This window comes from Mus pahari, chromosome 5 (genome assembly GCF_900095145.1).
Source record: "Mus pahari chromosome 5, PAHARI_EIJ_v1.1, whole genome shotgun sequence".
Lineage (NCBI taxonomy): Eukaryota > Metazoa > Chordata > Mammalia > Rodentia > Muridae > Mus > Mus pahari.
The window spans coordinates 49,496,756-49,522,040 of record NC_034594.1 but is presented as its reverse complement, the minus strand read 5'-3'; the positions used below and the strand labels follow the sequence as shown (position 1 = coordinate 49,522,040).

The window sequence follows — 25,285 nt, the reverse complement described above, 5'->3', positions numbered from 1 at the left end:
GGAGGGAGGGAGGGAGGGAGAGAGGGAGGGAGGGAGGGAGGGAGGAAAAGACAGAGAAACAGAAAGACAGAGGCTGCTTATTGTCTGCTTATTGAGTACATTATGGATTAAATTTTATTTGCTTTGTTCTCTGGGTGTAAAGGTGGTGAAGTGTCCCATGAATGGAGGATGGGCACACTTGGCCTCACACTGTCATGGGTACCCAGTGTGGGTTCTCTCCCCTTCATGTGGAAGGTGAGCAGCAGTGAACTTGCTCACTCCCCAGATCCTGCCCAGTGCCAGGAATCCCCAGCTTGTTTCTTGATAACAATGAATAATTCATGAGTGGATGATTTATTCATGTCCCCAAACAAGCTTTGTTAGAGGTTCATTTGATTTTTATAAATGGAGTTCCTTTAATCTGTTGGCTATCTTTTTTCTTTTCCCTTCTCTTTTTTCTTTCTTTCTTTTTTTTTTTTTTAAAGGAATGACCCAAAAGTCAGCAGGGATTTTATTTTACCTTTCAGGTTTCAAAAAGCTTTAAAGCAGAAGACCCTTGCTCACTCTAAGTGGATGCATGTGTCTGTGTCTGTCTGTTTGTCTGTTTAATGAACCAATTTAAATTTATTTATTTTTTTTTAGTTCTTATCTTTCATCCCTCTATCCTTTGTTTTTTTTTTGAGTTATTTAGTTTCTCACATTTTAATTTTAATTTTTAGTCCTCATATAAGAATGCTAATATTCCACATGGTTATTTCTCAAGTTGAAACTGAATTAAAAATGTCTTCCCAAGGCATGGTGGATTGCAGAAGGATGGTACAAATTATTGGGTTTTAGGAATTATTTGTTGTTGAGTCTCTGAAGAGCCCATTCGGGTAAAGAAGGGAGTGCTGGGTTGTGTCCAGTGAAGATTTGCTAAGCCATCAGTTTTGGCTACTGGCCACAGTCACTAACTCAGTGGCAATCTGGTGACATGTTGTTGTCAATGTCCTGCTTTCACTTTCTCAACAGTTGCTCAGCATGTATAAGACCCTCTCTACTGCCAAACCAATGGAATCAGAGGCAATTTGTAGTGCAGTTCATTAGTGGAGACTTATTTTTGCAAAAATTATAACTACAAGGTTATGATGCATATTTGTCAAGAAAGAACTAGCACACTATAGCTGCGATACCCTTTCTTTTAGAGCTTCTCACTGTGTACACTACACCAACAGTATTTGTGTTCGCATGCTTTTTCTCCAATCTGCTACAAGCATCTAGAGCGCATGCCTGAACATGGGGGAACTGTCGAGAGTAGGGGTGATGGATCAGGTGAAGTCTGGTGATAATTAAGTATCGTATGATTTTCTGCCTTTACCCAGGAGGCCGATTCTTGTTCTGATTTTATAAGTTCTTGGCCGTCTTCAACTTCTGATTATTTCACAATCATAGTTTAGTTGTATACATCTGAGTGTTTAAGAAATTAGTTGGTGGACCAGACTACCCATGTGACTACCGTTCTAGGGGGCTTCAACACCAAACCATGAGTTTCTTCTGAACCCAGAATGGAGGGTTTGTTGGAGAACTTGGCTTGAAGGATGTTACATAGTGTAGATATTCTCTCATGCCTGTTGCTCAGACCTGTTTTCTGACAGACACCTGCAAACCCAACCAATTTCTTGTGAGGACCCTCGTAGTTTCAGAAGCATTACTAGATCTGACAACACTGCCAGTCTGGAGTCAGCCAGAGAGTGAAACTTTCCCCCTCTGCCCAACCAAGACTTTCATTCTAAGCATATATTTTAACTGTTCCAGAAGGGGAAGAAAACAATTTAAATCATCTTTTAAAAACAAAGATATGCACTCAACAGGCACACTATTAACTAGTAGGAATTTTCACTGTTCTTTAGAGGATGTGGAAATGTGATGTCTTCCTCCCCCCCCACCTCTGTGTGTGTGTTTGTGTGTGTGTGTGTGTGTGTGTGTGTGTGTGTGCTGCATGCACATGCGTGCCCACCCAGATATGCTGCTCTCTCCCAGAATGCTAGAAACACTCACTGATACTATAACAGAGAGCAGGTAGAATGTATGAGAAGGGACTCCTGACAAGTCACTGTGTATGTCTGGAAGGGATATTTTGCTAGAGGTCTATTTTGTATTTGCTTCTTGTTGACTGTGTCAGGAGCATGCTGTGATCGGCATGCATTTGATTAACCTCTATCCATCTTTTCTTAAGAGTCACTTTGAATTTGCTGCACTTTCAGCCCAAGAAATATTAATTATATTGATGGACTGAACACAAATGAAGGATCTTTTTACATGTGCCCAAACTGACCAAAACCATTGCCTGTGAATGATATAGTGAGTGTTCAGCTGTCTACCTAATGGCTAGAGGCATTTTTGCAGAATACAGCATTCTTGTTTGATCTCCTTAACTTTTGTGCTACAGGGATTTTATTGGTCTTGTTCTATGAATCTCAAATGTGACCATAACAAGTCTCAAGTTTGCTGTTAAAAGTCATATACTTAAGAGCAATTTAGGTAATTGTCAGTGGAATGGTTGGCACTATTTTAAAAATATTCCGGTTTTAGCTTGTCCCCAATACTGGTAGCAGTAAGGGCTAATTTTCTTTGAGCATATAACTGTTCCCCTTGAGTTCCTTATGTAGGCCATCTTCCTTGCATCTACCTACCAGCCTCCTATTTGGAGGTTGCTCTCATTTTAACTTTGTCTATATGAAGGGATAGTTTGATGACAAAGCAACATATTTGAATGTATCGGACTTGGAGAAACTCCAGAAAGAAGGATTGAAAATGGTTAAACTGAAGGTTGACAGAAGTAGAAGATAGAGGAACAGTCCAATAACTCTTAGAGAGTGGTGGCTTAAGAGAGGAAAGGTGGCCAACTTACCACTCATTCTACAATCTCGCCTAACAGATATCACTGCCAGAACTGTAGTATAGTAATAGTTAGTCACTTAGAGATGGAAATATATGGAGATCATTTGTTGAACTCTTACTTTACGCTGGAATGTGTCTCATACTGTTTTTTCAATAATCTAGAGAAGGTCCATGCTCTTCCTCACATGACATTGAGCTTCAGAGAGAGAAAGTGACTAGCTAGAGGTTACATACCCAGAATGTGGTATTACTGAGATATGAATTAAAATCTCTATGGCCTATAAGAGGTTTCTGGTTGTTCATAAAAACAAGTTGTATTCCAAAAGTGCATTCTCACGGTTTGTTTGTTTGTTTGTTTGCTTTTCTAGATCCTGAGCTTCTAATGAAAATGTAGAAATCTAGCCTGCTCGGGCATTGCAAATGCATGTGGAGGCAGGAAATAGGATATGGACAGAAAGAAGCGAGATTGTTTTTCTTCAGATCATTATTTATTTACTGTTTTTTTGTTGTATATTCAAATAGTTTCTAACAAGCGTAATTTGTTTAAAAGCTAGAGAAAGTCTCTGTGGAGATGTGTGGGCTGCGGGGCTTTGCTCAAGGTAGCACTGAAGTTTCCACTGGTGCTGTAGCCACAGCAGAAAAAAAAAAACACAAAGAAAATTATGATTGGGGGGCTCATATTTTGTTTCTGTGATATATTATGCATGTGATATCTGGAAAATACTTTGTTATCCAAATACAAATGGGAGACCCACATGATACAGACGCGGAATGGACTCAACTTTTTTGAGAATGTGATAGAATTGGAAACTGGATTCTTTGCTGAGACTAGGAGCTAGGAGGAAAGAAGGGGAAGCGAGAAGGTTGAACTGTGGAGACATTTTCCCCATGAGACAGAAGCATAGTCTCCTCTACGATTTCACCATTCTTTGAGCATTTATTTTGCATATCTATAGAACAAAACCTAGCTTAATTTTTCTCACAGTCAAAATCGTTCCAGAAAAATCTTATGAAGGAGAGAGATATAAGTGTGAAACTGAAACTCTCTGGAGCTATAACTGAGGGAAGCCAAGCGCTCTATCTTTTGGGCAACACTTCCTCCCAGCTTCTCATCCCAGCCTCTCGAAGGAGCCACTAGACACACATCTAGAATATCTTGTGATCAAAGAAAAAGCACTTGGAATGCTTTCTTTTAGCTTTGATAATACATGATTTTCACAAAACCAGACAGACGTAGAAGGATTTCTGTCATATTTATGGTTGTGGGGACCAAGAGGATTTGGTCAGACACTAGAGTTTTCTGATAATTTCCCCAAATCTCCTTCATAAAATGAGTGCATAGGAACAATGGGGATTAAGAAGGAGTTGAGAGCTGGTCTGATCACACATCATACATAGCTGAGTTTGCTTGCAATGATAAACACCACACAATGATATTAAGGGGCAAATAAATATATAACCCAGTGAGCGCTCTGAAAAAAAAAAAAAAAAGATAGACAGCTGTGAATGCTAACAAAGATCCTGACTCAGACCAGCAGAAGAGAGTTTTTGCTGAATAAATTAGGGGTGGAGTGATGCCCCTAAGGAAAGAAGAAAAGGCCAGTGGGGTTCAGTGGAGCATACCATAAGAAGTTAGTGAGGAGCTGGCTAGGCAGCAATTGGATACTGGAGTCCAAGAAGAAATCATGAAATACCCAAGAGTTTTAAGATCTTATTAACATTATTTTGGTGCCTTGAATCTGGACACGGCAGATGTGTTTACACGTCCGAAAGAGGATCAGAAAATGTCACAAGACAGGGGATAATTTTCATCTTCTCCACTCTCCATTTCTCAGCCAGTTGCTAAACATACATAGTATGTTACTGGTTGGGGCTTAAGATTCTGGGCTGCTTATCATGTTAAAGATTGTATACCTCTGTTCTACTACCCCTTAGTGTATTCACATGTATGCATGCATGTGAATGTACATGTGTGTGTGTGTGTGTTTCTGTGTTACCTTGAGAGGAAGTCACTAATGATGTGGATTTTGCTGGTGTCACTATAGGACTTGCCTACAGACACCTGTGGATGGACTAGAGAGGACAAATCTTGGCAAATGCGGGGCTTCTTCTGATGCTGCAAAGTCTAGCCACCTTACAGGCATTGGCAATGTGTTAAGACAATGGAAAAAAATCTTTCCTCCTTTGTTCTAAGACATTAAAAATTCCAGTTTAACATTTACATTAGTTTCAGCAGTTAGCACATGGGCTTGAATTAATTGATTAGATTATCCCTTACAGAAAATAAAATCCTAAGGGGAAAGACACCCCCCGTCCCCCCTGCAGAGATGGTGTGATTTCATCTAGAGTGGGTAAAAGGAAAGGGCTGGAGAGAAGTGGGTTTTTAGAAGAGCAGTTGTGTAGGGATGCCAGAACTGTGTGCAAGGTAACTGAGATACAGTGTTGTGGGACACACAGGAGGAGCCAATTAGGTATCAACAAAACTAGCCCTGGATAACTTAAGAGGAAAAGGCTCTTATTGGAGGAAATTATTTACAAGCAATATCCACAGTAGCAAAGCACAAAGCCAAAGACCAGACAGGTGATGCAAGGATCACAAGCCACAGATAAGGAGCAGTGAAGATTCACCTTGGAAACAGAATGAGCCAGTGAGCCCATCAGTTTAGCCAGTTTGGGTTCTGGGCATGGTTGCTAGAATTATCCACATAACTTCCTGTCCTGCCAGGATGGACTGTATTTCTATATTAGTTTTTCATCTGAAATCTGCAGGAGATGTATCTAGCCACAGGATCCCACCAAGTGCTCTCATTTCCATTCTGGCTGTAAGAAGTGTTGGAGTAAGAATCTTTGGCCTTTGTAGCTTTTCTGCAGGATAGAAATGTTTCTTCATACTTTAGTGATTTCCCCAATCGTGTGGAGAAGACAGTTCTGTTCTGATGCTTAGCTGAACGTAGGGTGTCAATGAGGGTGAACTGCAGAATGCTTTCCTTCACTCCCAGTGTTAGCCGTAACCCTATGTGTCTCTCCTTTGTTCTGAGACATTAAAAATGCCAACAAAGATGCTACTGCTTTCTCTTGTAGAATGCTCAGGTAAAATCCAGAACCATTGGATATTTCACAATTCAGTCAGCTCTGCTCCAGTTGTATTTTTCCTCCCTCCCCTCCCCTTCCCTCCCCTCCCCTCCCCTCCCCTTCCCTTCCTTCCTTCCTTTCTTCCCTTTTGAGACAAGATCATACTTACATAGCCCAGGTTGGCTTCAACCCCCAAATCCATATACCTCAGCCTCCCAAGTGCTGGAATTAAGGGCAAGTGACACTGTCCCTTGACTTTAAAATACTTAAGAGCTCTTTTATGCATTATCTATTTTTCACTTGCAGCAAGAATATTTTCCTTATTTTTCTTGTGAGACAAAGAAACACAAACACGTCAAGTAACTCACCCAGTCTCACAGCCAATGAGACTGAGATTTGGGACACATCACAATTTCTACATGCTCTAACCCAGAAGGCAAGCATCTTGAAAACATGAGCTATTGTTCATTTCTTCTAGGTTTCAGCAGCCCCTGGGATGATGAGGCTGCAGTAAAGGCAAGCAACTTGGATGCTTAAGTTTCTGGGGTGTGAGATGAGGCAAAGGGAATAGCAAGTAAATGGGAGAGTAGAAGAAAGGGCAGAGGAGGAATTCTACTGATAAAATTCCTGTGTGAGGAAGGGAAATGGCCCCACACAGAGCTTTACAGAATAGCTTCCCAGGAGTGGGATTTGGTCCTGGGAAGTGCACATTTCTGTGCTTTGTGACCACAAAGGCATCATGGCCCCAATGATGTACATAAAAGATAGCTGGGGTGACAGGTAGTACCCCAGAAAATTTTATTGCTTATCAACGCAGACACTCTTCAGAAAGCTAGGCTGGCTCTGCCATCCTTATCTGTGCTTTTCCCTTATAAAGTCATATGGTTTCCTTGAACATTCTCTCTGAGAACAACTTTATGCTGTTTAATTGTCCTCTTTAGATTATTTCAATCTCTAGCCTTGATTTGAAAGTTCAATATTGGCACTTGGTGTCTTTCAGAAATTAGTTGTAAATGATCTTCCTGCTGCATAAATGAGGCCAATTCCTATTGCACAAAGCCATAAACATCCTATATTTATTTGGCAGATCATCTAAATCATTGTTTCAGTGAATAGTAGGCTTGTAGGCTTCAGTTTGCAATTGAATTGGATTGGATTATGTCCTTCTTTCTGATTTTAATTCTCTGCTTCACCAAATCTGATGGAACTTACTGTGTGCTCTGGAAAAGCAAATAGGCTTTCTGATCAGGTGGGCCTATTTTCAATTATTAGAATCTTGGGGAAAAAAAAAAGTCGCTAATAAAACCAGCAATTAGAGATGAACACAGTTAAAATGGAATGAAATGCCTTCGCCCTTCCTGTTGACGTGTCCTGAAGGCCTTCTTAGGCGTGGACAGAAAGTAGCAATGATGTTCCAGTTGCCAATGAGAGCCTTGAACTCAAGAGAGGAAATGGCCTTCCTCCCCTGCTTCCAGGCAGCCATCCCTGTGTTCCTTCCAAACCCTTTTTATTAAACTTGGAAACACAAAGCTTCCTCAGATTAAGAAGGCAAGATTCAGGAAGGATTATTTTCTCAGAGGCTGCCCTGAAGGTGACTGTTAATCATTTTATTTGAAAATTCAATATTGCCAAACTCCCACACAGATTTCAGTCTGAGAACGCCAGAGAGTTTTTTGGTTTTTTTTTTTTTTTTTTTTTTTTTTTTTTTTTTTTTTTTTTTTGGCTTCTAAGTATGTAAGATTTATAGGTTGGTGTTCCAATTAAGTAAGATGCAGGGGACAGAGCCCAGAGAGGAAGAATATGGTCATGACACACGAGAGAAAGGTGGACACTCGTTCTATGCCCAGGCTAAGTGTCCAGCTCTAAGCATGAAGTAATATTCAGGTTCAAGATTAGCTGTCTCTAGCTCACCTGTCTCACCATCTGCCCTGGCAAATTGTCAAATTTGCCAAACATGAGTGTCCCTCTTCATTAGAACTGTGAATGTCTTTTAAGTCCTCGTCATGCTTCTCACTGCTAAGGGCACCTAAGGGTAGTTAGGGTTCACATGGTTCCATCCAATTTATATACGAGGATGGCGAAGCTCAAAGACAGAGATAAAGCAGAGATTTCAGACCCTGGAGCTAGACGACTCACCTTTCAGTCCTGCTTGGGCATTGGCTGGCCCTATGAACCAAGCCTCCTTAGCCATGAAGGGAATTATAGTAAAATAAGAGAAGCTACTTCATCAAGGTGTTGACTAGACAAATACATTTTCATTCATAAGGTAACACCAAAACCGTAACTGTCACATAATGAAGCTGAATAGTTATTGCTACCTATCATTCTGCTTATTACTATCACCTGAGCTGCAAACTGAATAGCTTTGGTTAGGCTGTGAAGTTCAGGTTCTTTAACTTATGGTCTAATTTTTTTTATTATTATTTTAAAAAAATAAAGGCGTTTCTTGCACATATGTGGATTAATATTTGTTTCCAGACTGAGTAGACATGCGGCAATAAAATCTTTGTGGGTTTCTCCCAGGCTTGTTTACTGTTAATCAGAGAAAGACAAGTGAAGAAAATACCCGAGTAATGGTTCTCCAGGAGAGGGCTAAGAGGGTGGACACTGCTGTGTGCCCTTTGCTGATTGAATCATGGCTTCTTAGGAAAATGACTTGCAGTCAATCACTGAGACTGCTAATGGTCAGCGATTTTGTTGGAAAGAAAGGGCTAAGGGTTAAAACTGGGATTGCAGATCAAGTAAAAGGAAGAACGGGCAGAAATAGGCATTCCGTATAAATTGGTATACCGTGAGAGGTTTTGTTGTTTTGCTGCTTAAAAAGGGATCAAATGTGACTTTTTTTTTAAACCGACAACAGAAATATTGAGCAGATTATGCTATCCTGCTCTACAGGTTCCTCTGTGGTCATTAAAAGGTAAGAATCACAACTTGCAGCTGCCTTGCAAAGCTTCGGTGAGCTATTATTGACTAAGTGTGGATTTACGCAGAGAAGTGGGTACAATGTGATTCTAGTTTGATAGAGCAAATAAATGTAGACAAGCAGACATCTGTGCGTGTGCTTCTAGAGGATTGCAGGAAAATGGAGAGAAGAACTAAGCACAAACACTGTGCTGATAACATGGCTTGCGTTACTGGGGGAAGGAGATGCTGATGAGCAGGGAGGAGTGAGGTATACAGCTGGAGAACAAGTTTAAAAACTGCAGCAAGGAAGGCATTAAGGCATATTTGTAGTTGGTTCTGTGCATAAGAAGAAAGAATAAATTCTGATACTAACATGCATTTTAAAATCAATGTTTATGCCTAATGATAAGGTTCTTTCTCCTTAAAATTTGTTATCTACTTGATAATGCAACTGGTATATCTTGAAACTGAAGAAGTATAGTGAGGGCAGGCATAGCAAGGGGCAGAACAAGAAGAGTCCTTGTTGCTCTAGTCTCTTTGATCCTGAACCTCTAGGGTTCTAGGTCTCCACTCAGAAGACACTGGCATGCATAGCCAGGCAGACTGGAAACATGCATACTCTAAGGAACAATCTACTCAAAGTCTAAAAAGGCATCTATCAAATTTCAGACAGTGTGTAATTGAACACAAAGCTAAAAGAAGCTGAAATGGCTCATTGCTATTTTATATTGATTATATGTTGATGGAAGGTGAAATCAAATATATTAGTAAATGCATTGTTTATATAAATATGAATTATTAAAGTCGACTTTATCTTTTACCTTCTTACATGGCTGCTAAGAGAAAAGTGAACTCACACTTGTGGGTTATGGGGCTGGAGTTGTGCCCAATTGGAATGCGCTTGCCCAGCGTGTAGGAAGCTCTGGGTTCACACTCTAGTACTGCCTACACTGAAATCCCAGCACTCATGGGGGCAGAGAGCAGAAGTTCAAGGTCATTCTCAGCTATGTAATAATTTTGAGGATTGCTTGGGCTATATGAAGTTGTTTCCTACCCCTCCCAAACTCCTGAAAAGAATCCCAAATAAGTAAGTAGATACATAAATAAATATTTCTTCCGTAGTTCACGTAGCTTTTTTTTTAAAAATCAGATATTACTGTGCTAGAGGAATAAGGGAAGAATGTAATGCCAGGAAGCTAGTGTTTTTATAATTTGGGGACAAGAAATGGTTTGATTTGTGGTCTTTAGGACAGAGGAATTTTCAAAGAAAATCTCAGTCCTCGATCGATCTTATCACCTTCATTCGGGGTACCCTTGAAATTAGAATTCTTGGGCCCCATCGGATACTTTCTGAACTAGAAAATCTGGGTATGGAGTGTCCACAGCCTGTGACCTTCTAAGGGATTTCAGTAGAAGCTTGACTGAGAGTACCCCTGCCTGAGATCAAGCAGAGCTTGGCTGAAAGCCATGCTACCAGAAGCCAAGGAGATAACGTAGTTAGTGTCAGTTTGGGAGCTGGCCTTGCAGCACCACGAGTGGATCTGAAAGGCAATGAATTCAGTGTGCGACAAGAACATAGGCTTTTAGCAAAGGGTCATTGCTGAGAAGAAATTCTGGGCAAGTAAATAGTGGTTAAATGGTTCAATTACTTTGAAGTTTCAGCCTCAGCTGCCGGGGCTGTCATTACTGTGTTTCTCCAATAAGTGTGATTTTTTTACCCACATGACAGCTTGGGAATCAAGGAGATGTGTATGAGACATGACATTTGGAACAATTTTAGAGACTTTAATGACCTCACTTAAAAAAGTAAGGTGGTGTTCACTGAGAACAGAATGGTATATACCTATCTTTGGATTTGAAACAGGCTAGAAAAGAATGTTACGTAGCTTTATATAACTGGCATTTAAAGTTGTCTTTAAACAAACTTATTCTTCACATGGTCTTTGAAAATTTATCTCATCAATAAAAGCATTACACATCTATTCTCATTTCATTAACAATAGTCATGAGTGAACATCTTAGGGTGGAACTCACACCCTCTTTGTTGATGGAATGGCGGTTTAGCTTGTCAACAAAACATATACACATGCACACACACACACACACACACACACCATTCCATCATGGAGATGAAACAGAAAAGTTTTAGTTATAGTCAAAGACGTGTTATGCCTTAACAGAAACAACAAAACATAAAAATAATACATAATTTATTTCATTATCAGAATATATATCAATAAATGACAGTCTTTTCTTGGCTAGGATAGTAATGTATAATTAGACATGCCATAGGTGCACTACGGCATTACACACAGTGATGTTTTCTGAGATGCATAACTAACAATGCCTGTAGTCAGTTCCTAACTCTGAATCAGAAAGGATGACATGATTAGTATTAAATGAGTTCACGAGTTATACACTAAAACTAGTTAACCTATTTGTGCAATGATAATGAACTGATAATTTAAAAAGTCTCCAAGCAAATATTAACTACTCACCACTGTCTGAGCACACTAAAGCAAGTTTGATGAGACAAATAGATTTTAGACATTCATGGATGTGGTTAACTACAATTGAAAGTGAAAGAACAATGGGATAAAGTTCATAAAAAAAAAAAAACATAGACTGTATATAGTAAGAGATTTTTATCTAGTTTACAAGAAGAGCCTAAAGAGAAAAGTGTGCCAAGGAAGTGCTGTGTGATAAGAAAAGTCCAGGAGGGGAGATGGTCCAGGCGGGGAATGTGGTCCTTGTAACCTCTCCTAAGACCTCTCCTAAGTGCAGTTAGTGAAGACATGGAGCTTGGGGAATCTTCTTGATGCTGTAGAGTAGAAGCAGTGCCAGGGTATGAAATAAAAGCTTGGTCAAGTAGGATCAATTCCTTAATGTTGCTAAAAAGCTATGTTTGAGGTGGCACCCGGAAGGCAATTGTAACCGTTGTTTGACTAGACTTACCATTTAAAATGTGTTATTATACTTGTTTCAATATAGGTACTAGCTGAATCAGAAGTTGTTGTTACTGTGTCAAGGGGAAGTAAATAGATGGATAATTTTCTTGCATGAGTCAGAAATATTGGTAGGCTAGTTTAGGGAGGTAGCCATGGGGTACAGGGAGATGTGGATAAACACATGGGGAATTTAGGAGACTTTATCAGTGTGGATCTCTCATGTTAGTGGTAGCCTGTGGAATGACACAGAAGCTTCCACATCAGTTCTGATGTAAGTGCCTATTTGGAACTGTGGTGTAGAAGCTGGGCTTTGGGAGAAAGAGAATGTAGTCAGTCTTAGAGCTTTTGAGGGGAAGGAACCAAGACCATCTCACAGGATGTGAACAGAGGAATAGCATGGCCTAAAGTGGCCAGAGAGAGGTAGAAACCTCTGTCATACAGTCACCAGTGCCAGGGTAGTGGGGACAAGGTTGTCCTGGAATTCTGATATTAAGCAGGTGGAACAAGGGTCTAAGACAGCATTAGCACGTAAGGTGCAAACAGAGAAGGAACAAATGACAATGACTAAAATGGAGAAGGGGACACATAGGAGTGTCTAATACCATAAAAACAAACACTTCGGGCCCAAAGTAGCTGAGATGGCCAATGATATTAGAATTGAGCCAAAAGGCTCAGTGTGACCTTGACAAGAGTAAATTCTGAGGTGGCAAGAGCCAACACCCTTTTAGCAGGTTGAGGAAATGTGGGCGTTGATTAAAGATGGAGAAATAAAGGAAGCAGGAGGGAGGGGGAGGAGAGAGTGTTTATGAAGCAGCAAGGGTGGGGAACAATGATAGAACAGCATCCTTGAGAAAGGCAAAGAGCATCTATGTTCTTAGATGGGAAGCAGCTCATTTATCGTAGCAGTAGGCAGTAAGAAGCTGAAAGAGTTGCTGTCTGATAATTTCTAGTTTCTCTAGGAAGTAGGTGGGACATGAACCTGCAGAGAGTGGAGAGAGCGGAAGAGGACAGAAAAGGGCTGAGGCAGCTGACAGGGGATGTATAATGGAATTGTTGAACATTTTCTTCCCAGTGAAGAAAATGGCTACAATTTATACGGTAGCAATTTGATTGCTTCTGCGATCTTTTCTCTCCAGAGCTCAACAATATTGTCAAAGGGAGCTCTGGGCAGACAGTCAGCATTTAATAGCCTTGTGACCTCCAGCCAAGAGCCTATTCTCTCTGTTCTTCCCATCCACGCTGTTTTCTCATCGACGAGGTAAGTATAAGACCACCTCCCTCATACCCATCAGAAGAGTTACATGCGTAAGGTGCTGGGAAAGATGGATGAGCTCAGGGTACCACTCTATGAGCGCTTGGTGTCATCAAGCCTTGGAACTAGGCAGGGACAGATGATGGTGCCCACGAAGGAGTGGATGGTATGAACAAGGGAACGAATGAAACTGCAAACTGAAGAGCTAAGCTGAAGATAAAGGAATCCAAAACATTGATGGGTTTTTGCTTTCTGTTTTCTTTTCTGGAAATCACTAGATTGATTTGTGTTTATTGGAATTTTTCCCAGCCTGAGACTATAGTATGCTAGTTCTGCTGATAGAACCACACCATTGGTATACATGAATAATGTCATCTCAGCTCTGTTACCCCTCAACTCCTCCTCTTCTTTGACAATGACATCCAACACCAACACAGACAGACAGAATTTACATTAAAATGGTATTTTCTTTGAGAGCTTTAGCTTGAAGTAGTTCCTGTGGGCACTCCACATTCTGGAATGCCTGAGAAATGGCAAAATTCTTAAGGAGAGGGGGAAAAAAAATTCTAAGAAGCAATATTAAGGGAATCCCCTTCAGTTAAGGCAATTGTGTTTTAAGGCTGTAAATTTGCCAGCTGTTTATGTTCTTTTCCTCGAGGTCTGCAATACAATTTAAGCCAGGAAAACAATCAGTTTGGTCTGAGCTAGAATTGCTGCAGAATAAACAGCCTCAAAAATTGAACTTTAAAAGGAAGTCTCTGCATTGCTGCCGTGCTCAGACGCTCGGAGGGGAGCTTTTTTGTCTCAGAGAGCAGATTTCATATGGTCATTCAGATCATGGGCTGAGACCCTGACTCCTTTTTAAATTTTTTTTTTTAAATCACAATCACAAATGGATTATAGACAACATTTGCTCACAGGCAGGACAATGACAGAGGTTTACATGGTGCAACATCATTCAAGGACCCACTGAGCACTGTCAAAATGGGGAAACAGATGCATGCCCTAGCAAGCCAGAAAACTGTAGGGGACTGGGTGCTGCCTGGCAGCCTGGGAGCCTACAGATCTTCTCTTTTATTCTTCCTTGTGCAAATGATATTTAGCTTGAATTTGGAATGAGGGAGAGGTCAGGTTAATTAATCTTAGGTGGAAAACCTGCCACTCCCATTTCAAAAGATATCCCCCAAGTCTGCTACCTCCCCAGACACCAGTGGACAGATGGCAACTATCGATGACATTTATTTATTCCTTTTCCCCCCAAATATATTACTGTCCTCTTGACGGAGAATAGAATACAAGACACGTTTCCAGATCTTCATAGGCTGATATTCTAGCAGACAGAGAAACAAGTACAGTTAGAAATAGGAGGTGAGTGTGCAGGGGGAGGGGAAGGAGGACATGGCATGATAGAGAACAGGTCTGGATCAAAATAGAAAGCAGAGGAAGGCTTCCTGGAGGATCTGGGAAGATTGAGCGAAATCTGTGGAAGTAAAGAGGAAGCAATCTGTTGGCAAAGGCAATTTGCATGTCATTGTGGTGATAAAGCTGTTCCTCTGGGGTCTTAAAAGCTATGTAGGTGGAGTGTGTGTGTGTGTGTGTGTGTGTGTGTGTGTGTGCGTGAGACACATTTTGAATAGGATTGTACGAGACTCAATTTAAGCAGAAGTTAAGATGTAGCATGAATTAACAGGAGTGACGGCTTCTTTTTCTTTTTAAATTAGTGATGCTTGTTTATGTATATCCCTTTATGCAGAGAAGAAAAGGCCAGTAATGAAAGATGACAGGTTTTTAGAATTTCTGTGTCTTTATGCAGGAGTAATCACAGAAAAAAAAAAAAAATCAAGATCCTAGGACCAGCTGCAGCCACAGCATCACCAGGGAGCTTGTTGGAGATCAGTTCTATCAGGCTCTACTACAGATTTAACAAACCAGGATCTCTTTCAACAAGAGGAAGTATTCTTCTAACACAGTCACCCTCAATCTTCTTGATGCTGCAAACTATTAATACAGTTCCTCATGTTGTGGTGACCATAATGTTATTTTCATTGTTACTTCATAACTGTCATTTTGCATTATGAACCATAATGTAAATATCTGTGTTTTCTGATGGTCTTAGGCAACCCCTGGGAAGGGGTCACAGCCCACAGGTTGAGAACCCATGTTCCAAGTTATAACTATTAGGATGAGGACAGAAGGGTTTCTTATGGGTAAGGAGGAGCTGTGAAATGGTCTTCTCTCAGTTTGCTGGGAAGGAATGGGTTATTTCTTGAAGGGGAGGACGTCGCCAGTTCTTGAGGCTTTGCAAGCTGGACTGGGGGAGACAGTCTGGCAATCCGTGGCCTTGTGTGGGATGTATGCTGCTGTATCCTACCAAGGAGCCATGCATTGACATCGATGCAGGTTTGGTGTTTTGCTAGGCAAGTGGAAGTCAGTAAGAAAGCGAGGATGGATTAGTGAAGTGCTGGGTCTAAGTTGGAGAAGATAGTCAATGAGGACCAATGAAAGCCAAGAGTATGGGGTCGAACATAACCATCAGTAGGAATAAGAAACACTGCATTGCTAGTCTTGGGAGCTCATGAAGAAAGGGCTGATATCACTCTATGATAGAATTTCCTGTTTCACAGATCAGCTAAAGCATTCACGGCTTTCTTCTTATCCCAGTCACTTAGCCTTGTCTGAATTGCTCTTGCCACCCACCAACATCCCTCTGCATTACTAAATCCTCTACAGTTTCAAAGTCCTCACAATGAGTATACCTGTAAAGTAAGTCTAGAGAGCTTTTAAAGAATCCAAGTAGCATCCCTTTTCATCGTGAAGGTGTCTACACTTCCTTTATAGGATTTATAGAGGCAAGTCTATTCGGAACACTCCCCTGGATTCCACACCGTGGTTCTTGCCTTAACCTTGAACCTCAGAGCACTTCATTCCTCCTGTGTGACTTTATTTAACTATCTTCATTAACAACACAGGTCAGTCCCTTCCACTGTGAAACTCAGTAACAGGCATCTGTCCTGCTCAGTTTTGTTTTCAGGAGATTTGTAGCTGGCACCGAGGCTTCTGAGACTGGGTAGGAAGCCCTTAAAGAGGTAATGCCAGAGAGAAAGCAGAGGGAAGGTTGTGAAAGGCTTTTTATATTACAACTAGGTTTTTGAAGTTTAACCTGTAGGCACTGTGGAGGGCTGGGCAGTAGGGGTGAGTGGCACAGGCGAACAACTGAGGGAAGTGGTGTGAACAAACATTTCCCTCTGCTCCCCTCTGTCCAGAGTATGGAGGACTGAACATGGGGCTTACCATCAAAGAGAAGACTGTGAGATGCAATCTACCATGGCCACGTAGGTGAAGGATGAGGACAAAGGCAAGACTGGAGGCGTTGACAGTGATGTTGGCCCTGGTTACAGTTTGGCCTTCAATGGCATGGGTGCAGAGATTGAGTTTGAGGAAGATGTTGGCAGTTCACCCCCAGCGTCTGGGTTGTGTGACGGGCAAAAACCATTTAATGAGAGAGCCAGGAAGGGAAACTGAGTCAGAGAAGAGGAATGGGGACAGCTGTGACATCTGGGGCCTGAGAGCGATGAGTACCATTTTAGACATTTAAAAATATTCTGCTTCTGGCAATAAGCATTGACGGGGTACATCAGACAATAAGAGCTGTGGGCACGAGCCTGTGCTTTTTGAACTTTAAGGAAGAGCCAAGGTTGAAGCACAACCATCTTATTAAAAATACTTGCGTTTATTTCCCCCAAGTGAAATTTATAAACCACCTCTACAGCCAAATCTGTTGTGAGGGCGTAAGATAGCTGGTAGAGAGCCCACTGACTGACCTTTAGATACACCCAAGTTTTCACAGGATGCTCATTTTCATTCCAAATGGCACAGCACAGCCCCAGGGACGATACTTTCTGGAGCATTTGAACAATAAAGAGAATTTGCAGCGCTTGCATTTTTTATATGCAGGGTTTTAAGCCAACTTGGTTTTAAACACTGAGCTAGGCACTTTTGAAGCATTTGCATATCTGGGTTAGTCTCTTTGTTGCAGAACTTTTGTACAGTGACCCTGAAGAAGTCCTTGAACCAATTTAGTGTTTGTTTGTTCGTTCATTTGTTTGTTTGTCTGAGCCTTGGTGGAAGCAACTCCTTGGGGATAGGAGAATGATCAAGATTGTTACACTCAGGAAATCAAAAAGGGAGACCAGAGCTATGGCTAAGCTAAAGTCTTAACTTTTTTCTGTAGCACCATTTTATAATTTTGTTTTGTTTTGCTGTTTGTGTTTAAACAGATCTCTATCATATTCTCTGGAACCTGGGTAAATGTAGCATGATAATGTTTGAACACAAGATTAAGTCAAGGGACCTTATCATGGACCACTCGGGAGGTGGTCCATGCAAGAGGGAGGCAGGAACACGAGCTTCAGTAGTGGAGAAGGAAGCAAGGGGCTGGGTGATGAGAACAGGGACTCATGAGCCAAGCAAGGCCGGGATCCTCCATCTACTAGAAAGTGCAGGGAAATCGGTTCCCCCCTGGATCTTCTGGAATGACCACAGCTCTGTCAGCTCCTTCGCTACAGAATTCTGACCTTTAGAATGAAACCCGACAAGATTCCCTAGGCCCCTTCCTGCTAGGGTAAGCAAGAAAACCTAAGAGACTCTCTCTCTCCAAGGATGAAGTTGAGCTACAAAGAAGACTCTCTGAAGAGAAAACCTTCAGAGAAGGCCCTGAGAGCAGACCAGGCCTGGGAGAAACAGAACCCAGCAGAGCTTCCTGGAAGAGGTGTAGACCAACGGAGTCTCTTAGAAAGGCCACTCTCCAAACTGCTGAGCTGCCTGCAAGGTGTGTAGTGTGCCTCAGGCTCCCAGGTTTTATGACCTGTTACCTGTTCAGAGGTGAACTTTGGTGATACAACTGTCTTTGGGTCATCTCTGCTCCTGTGAATAACTTCTCTCCTGTGTTCCTGTAAGTAACCCCAATAAAACTCATTGCTTCATGAAATTGGACTTTGGTATTATCTGAATTTTGGTCTGCCTTGAGTTCTCTGTCTGAGCTGAGTAGACATTTGTGTTGTGTCTCCCCAGAAAAGGTTTTGTCACACAACACAAATCAACTGTGATAATACATTGAAGGATTTGGCTGATGCTCTTGTGGTCTGCCCTTAGCTGCCTTTTATATATTAAAAAGAAAAGATGCTTCAAGGCTCTCAGGATGGTACCTCAATCCACTGGATTTGGTTGAGTTCCCTGCTCAGGTTTGGATTTGTAGGCTGAGTCTTTATATCCTGCAGGGAAAACATGGAAATTTATTTATGAATTGTAAGTCCTGCCTTGCACTGTTCATTTTCAGAAATCAAATGTACATCTTCTTTGCCAACATGCAGTTCTTAAAAAAAAAAAACAAACCACGCAAATTCTAGAGAATATTGGAAGAAAATCGGGGAAAAAAAACAAAAACAAAAAAAAAAATGGTGTAAAATTTTTAGGCCTGCAAATCAGACACCTTGTGTTGTCAAGCACTGATAGACCACCCACAGCATCGGAGAGATGCTGAGCCATGGGGCCCAATGGGAACAGAAACAGAAGGGCCGGGTTGTCTGAGTGACTAGTTACTCTCCTGGTTCATTACTGTTGAGGAACCTTGGAGAACAAAGCAGCCAAGAGCCATGGTTTCTATAGATTGAACGAACACTTTGGAGTCACACTGGCATTGCCTCCGCCTTGAGAAGACATTCATAAGGGAGCAGAGTCTACCTTCCCTGTGAAAGAGAAGTCAGTGAGCAAAGGAAGAGGCAGAGGAAGCAAGAAAAGTCTCTGTGAAAGAGGTAGAGAGAGACTTTCAAGCACTGTGGACTTCGTTCCCCAGACACTGTTCATGGGTCTGCTCTACACTGTGCACAGGACCAAATGGTTTGCCTCCGGGTCTTCATACCAGAGAAGAGTCAAGATGAGGATGGGCTGATGATGCCTTTGAAAGGATGATTGCCACCGAAGCATAGGTACTTGGGGGAGCTGAGTACTTCCTCACTTCAGTACCCTGGAAGCTCAGTCATTTCAAGCATTCTGACACTGCATTCCTACAGGCCACTTCAGAGATGGCATCCTGTCACTAGCAGAGAAAAGCTTGGTGGGGTTGAGTTTTGTTGTTGTTTAAATCTATAATGATCGTATGTGGCTACTGCTCAGGTCATCTACACCCCAGGAACTTTCATGCTGGTGGGTCGTTATCATTAAAATATCAAAATATGCCATGTGAGTGTCTGATACAGATACATGCCCCAGATATTAAGAAACACAGTCCATGTGAAAAAAAAAGGGGGGGGGGATGTTCTGCTTCCTTTTCAGTTCTGGTCAATTCCATTTTTCTTCCTCTAATGTATATTCTCTAGTTTCCTCTAAGCCATGCACATTTAAAGCCATATGCCTGTAGAACTTTCTGTTTTCTCCTATCTTCAGTATCCAGCTCTGACCTTCTTGGTTCAGAGACTTCTGGGGAATATGACCTTAAATGTGCAAGGCATGAAACTTCAGTGTTCTGTTCATTCTCTTATCCCTTTCCCAAGTTCTAGCTGTGGCTAGCAATATGGTGACATTCGAGATCCTGATAAACACATGCTATCACCTTGAGTTAGCCATCTCCGCCTCTGGACCTTCCTTTACTATGTCCTTATTTCTACAGTGGAATAGGACACCAAATGCATCTGGGTATGTGACTGTCTCTACATTGCACTTAGTACCAATAAGATTCTCAACACATTGCATGGCAATAGCTGAAAATCATTAGTAGCAACAGGAAATGACTGTAATTTCCTTGAACAATACTCCAAGATGTAGGTTCTGCCTCCTGTGTTAAAATTAGGGTATCATCCTCCTTGGAGTTCCCTGTGCAATGCTCAGCTTCAGCACAGAGTCTTTTGAACATGGCAATTTTCCCCAGGAGTACTCTCTTACTCAGCCACTTATGCCGTTTGTAATATTGTGTTCTCAGTATTTGGTTAAAAAAAAAAAAGATTTGTATAAAAATTGAGGCTTCAGAGTGGAAGAATGACATTCACTTTACAAATGCAAACATGACAGTAAATCACAGGGTGTTTGAACAATTGCATGTGTTTTTCTGTTGTTAAAATTTTGATATTTGCAATAATTGCTCAGCCTGCCTGTGAACATTACACTTCATTTTTATGAAACTAACAGTCACTGGGAATGAGGACAACTGCCACACCGAAGTGCGGTATTGCTCCTGCTGTGGCCATTTCTATAATAAAACAGCGTTTTTGCATGCTCCCCACTAGAGCATTACCAGGAGAGGAACTGAAACCGCTAGGATTCCAGAGAATCTAGGTGGAGCTAAAAGAGACAGCAAATAAGATCTAGGGAGCATTTGGGTGCAAGAAAATGAACACAGTGAACATATGGTAATCAAACTGGAGTTTCGTGTATCTTGGCAGCTATGTACCCAATGCCACAGTGATTCCTCTATGCTGCTTAGTAAATGGGACTGACCATGAGGAAGTGAGAGAGTCAATGCTGGGAGGAAGTTGTGACTATTTGGGCTTAGCTTGCGAGACAGTTTGTGTTTTTATTATCATTGTTTTTCATTATTAGCATGAGGTGTGTGTGTGTGTGTGTGTGTGTGTGTGTGTGTGTGTGTGTGTTTGTAAACAGCTGCGTAAGTGTACATATTAGAGAATAGCTTTCTGCAGTAAATGAGTCAGGTCTCTTTCTATACCTTTACCTGGACTCAGAGAAGTGAACCCTGATCCTCTAGCTTGTACAGCCAGCATATTTAACCCCTGTGACATCTCACTGGCTCTAGACTTTTTAAAAGGGTCATCTCCTAAGCTCAGTGAGATGACTCCCAAATCCTTCTGTCCCTTCTTCATGCATTATCTCACCCCCTCAACCTTAACTTTCTAACATTCATGTTTTCATGTGTGTTCCTTAATCAAATCCTGGAGCTAGTGAGCAGAGTGGAAGAGATAACAGGATATATAACATCATCATCATCATCATCATCGTCGTCGTCGTTGTCGTCGTCGTTGTAGTCGTCGTCGTCGTCGTTGTTGGTTGAGAGAGGGTATTGACATATATCCTATATGTCAATAGGCTAAACATGAACTCAGTATTTAGACAACACCAGTCTTGAACATCCCCCTGCCTCAATCTGCTGAGTACTGGGATTTAGGAAAAAGACTTAGAAATGTAGAGGAGGCTCCAGTTTGTTCATATTCCCATCCAGCCAATGTACAAAATGATGAGCTAATATAGGTTGCTCTTTTTATGATGCTGAGGATTTATTAATGACTCTTTTCAATTTTCCTAATACAAAAAGCTTAAAAAAGTTATTGTGCTTATGGGTGTCTTAGTGTTTACAATCCAACATTCTAAATGCATCATGGACTCTGCTGTAGAACCCACATGTGTCTTAGTCAGAGTTTCCATTGCTGTGATAAAACGCCATGAATAAGTGCAAACTTGAGGAGGAAAGTGTTCATCTTGTTTACAATTATCTGATCACTCTCCATTACTCAGGACATAAGCAGGAACCTGGAGGCAGGACCTGAAGCAGAGGCCAGGGAGGAACACTGCTTACTGGATTGGTCTCAGATGACTCTAGCTTGTGTCAAGTTATCAAAAAAAAAAAAAAAAAAAAAAAAAAAAAAAAGTCAGCATACCTTAGAGTTGCTATAAAGGCTTATTTAGCAAGGACTTCCTGGTAACTCTAGATCATGTTACCCGAAGGAGCTGGCATAAAGGACCTTGCAGTTGAGATAATATGGACTTGGGAAGCCTTAGGACAATGGGAATGTGGCATAGTGCAGCCAATTTAGGATCCTGGGTTCCGATTTCAGTGTTTCTTCTAACTGATTCCACAGCCCTGAGTTTCAAAACTCTTTGTCGTACTCCATGCATTTGTATCTTCAAAAACAATGATGATAGCAATTCTCATATCATAGAATTGCTACAGAGTATAGAGTAGTGCACGAGCCACCACATCAGTGAGAAATTAATTCATTCACCATTTGTCCTTTTTCTCAGCACAGTTTCAAAGAACATAGTGGCAATGTCTTCCATTAAGGATAAGATGTGTAAAACTTGGGATATGAGAGATGCCCTTATTTACCGTCAGTCAGTTACTTGTTGGCCACCAAATCTTGCTCAAGACTCTACCCTATGAGATTGGGTTCCAATGTCTGGAAGTAGTTCTTAGCTGGAATCTTCTGAGAAAGACATCGAGCAGTGTGGGAATGCTCCTGATACACCTTTCAGCAAAGTAATACCCAGGTCATAGACCAACTGCAGAGAAACTGCTGACTAAGCTGGGTGGGCAGATTGAACGTGCTATGTACCTGGATTCAGCTAGTATTTTCTTAAAGGTTTTACAAGTCAGATCTCACAGCATGTGTTTCTGGGTCAAAAAATATGAATTGGTCAACAGAGGCTCCCTAATCAATATCTTTACTAATGCACAGCCAGAGGACTCAGAGTACTAGGGACACAGTCACGCCTCACATGCCTGTAGTTGCTCTCATCCTCAATCTCCCTGGACACACAGGTAGTAGAGGACTTGGGATCAGAAGCCAGGGACTTAGTTTGGGTCTGTGTTTTACTTGCTGGGTGTGCTCTCTCAATCTCCAGTCATCCATTGTAGGCAGGGAGAGCCGTGTTCAGCCTCCATGTTCATCCTCACAGGGTTGCAAGATTGCCCAAGTAAAATGATAAGCAAGGGACCATCTCTGTAACCTATGGAGTCCTGTGGTATTCTCATCAGGTCAACAGTCACGAGACTGGCAAATAATCATACTCTGGGCATACCATGAATGCTCTAGATGTTTCCTTACCCAGCAGCACTGTGAAAGTGGGGCCACTGGGAAGATCTGGCTCAAAGACAGAAATCCTTTCTGTCTTCTAGAAACCACTTAGCACTTCAGAGTCAGCCAAACCAGCTGGGCTTTGAGAGATGGTGCGGGATGCGATTTGGAATGCCTTTGTCTACCTCAGCCAGTTTAGGGACTGTGGAAACTATCTTCATTCCCCTCCCCCCATTATTCTCCCCTACTTTTCTTTCTTTGGTCAAAATATTCAAATTGAGGAGGACTACATTTTCTGGGGGCACATAGAACAGTTTGATTTTTCTGAAAAATATGCTATGGATAACAGAACTATTTTTTGTTGACTTTTTTTACTTAATAGCTAGGTTTCAGTCAACCTTGGTTATGAACTGCAAGGCAAATGACCAGATGATATTGATTAGATTAATGTGACTACCTTTTAAATTGTGAAATGGACCTAGTTTTTCTATCTTCTGTCAGGTAGAATCATAGCCATATGAAATTGACGTCATTGTATATGTGTTTCATGTGGTTAAACTATATTGTAAGGTAAACATCAGAAAATTCAGAAGGCTCAAAATAAATTAAATGTGTGAATGCTTGAAAGCTAGGTTTGAATACAATTTAAGGATGACATATCTTGACTCAACCTTTTAGAGTATTTCCAAAGAGTGGATAGGGTGGCATATACTCGTATGGCACTGAGGCAGGAGAATCATTTGGAGACAGGAGGTAGAAACCAGTTTGGGCAGCACAGTGGTGAGAGTCTGTTTAACAAAAGTATTTAAAAGTTATGGGAAGGGAGGGTGTATCAGAACTGAAGAGGTTTTTTTTTTTCCTTTCCAGCTCTCTAACCTAGAAGACAGCATTTTATATTGTCTAAAAGAGATACCTCATTAAAGTGGCTACTGAGTGCTCCTAGAGACTTAGACAGAATGAATGATTCTGTTTTTCAGGTGCCAGTCCTTCTATGGACAGGGACTTCAATGGGAATTCTCAGAGACTGGGAAAGAGTGGACACAACTGTACAACAACGAGAGTCGAGCACAGGGTGCTGTGCAATAAATGTCACAAACTTCCAGTTGGCACAAGGTTTTTAAATTATGCACACATTTTAGTAATGGGAAAGTTTATGTAAATATGTCTTGGATGAGAGTGTATGAAAATTGTACAGCCATTAGCTGTAATCACCCTTGGGATAATTCCATTTCTGGAGTATGAGAGGCAGAGGAAATATGAAAGGTGAAAGACCAGGAAGGGCATAAGAGAGTCACGTGAGTGGGATAATAAGATGCTGGGAACTTGTTTTGACCAATGCCTGCAGCAGTTTTCTTCTGCCTAGGGCGCCCCGGTCACCGCATGGCAGACAACAGCTAAAATACAAGCTCCACTGGACTTGGTAGCTCAAGAGTCAGAAGCTGCGTCGTGCATTAAGTATACATCTCTGAATGATGTCAGGCGCAATCTAAGCCAGGCAGCAGCAGGAGCCGTTTCCAGTCACTTCAACTTTGCACCCACCTCTGTGTTAGGCCTGGGAAAGTCTTGTCAGCAGCAATGATTGCTCACTGATGCAGCAATCGTGGGAGACAGAAAGGCATTTGGCAATTCTGGTCCCCAGACGGGCACAACAGCTGGTATGGGGCACCTGGGAAGCTCCGCCATGCGGGTGGGTTCGGGAGGTGTTTATGTAATCCTCCAAGCTGCCTGGGAGCTTTGTGGGTTGTGTACAAATGATCAGATGCAAATAGTCCCTAGTGGTCACAGCTTGTTTTCTCAAAATTTTACTGCACGGCACACACAAGGACAAGCTGGAGTGAGTGTGTTAGCAATCTAGTGGTTGAGAGCCACCTAAAATGAGGGGATGCCATTAAAGCCAGGCAGACTGTCAACGGTATTACATTCACTCAGGGAGCCAACTCTCTCCCATAATGAATGACCTCTTCCACCTGAGCGAAAATAAAATGACCGCACAGCTCTCCAGCAGCTGAACTCCCCTTCTGGTGACTGTTCATTATTATTCTGAATTAGATTCCACACTTTTACCTCAGGGAAACAGGAAAAGAATAAACAGCACTTACTCTGCCTCGGACCTCAAATGCTACCTAAAATCTACCTACACTCCATCAGTCTCAATGACTCATGTTAAAATCCCTGCTAATCATGTGAAAATATTACCTGCTTACCATCAGAGAAGCAACCCCAAAGCGTGACCGCCTGTTTGCAGATCATCATGCCCGGAGCTGAGCCTGGCACAGGTTCATCATCTCAGTCCTAGTTTTGGAGATGGGAAAGCCATGGTTTGGTGGGCTCCAGCATGTATGTGGCAGAACAGGGGTGTAGAATGAAGACTACTCTACCCAGAGGTACTGTGCCTATTGCCCATTATACACACAACCCAGAGGTACTGTGCCTATTGCCCATTATACACACAA

General features: G+C 41.7%; 1 protein-coding gene across 3 annotated transcripts in view; it reads right to left on the bottom strand.

Annotated features, from left to right (window-relative positions):
* Positions 1–25,285, bottom strand: part of Vwc2l (von Willebrand factor C domain containing 2 like) — a 156,077-nt gene that overhangs the window by 3,650 nt on the left and 127,142 nt on the right. The gene's annotated exons all lie outside the window — the stretch shown is intronic.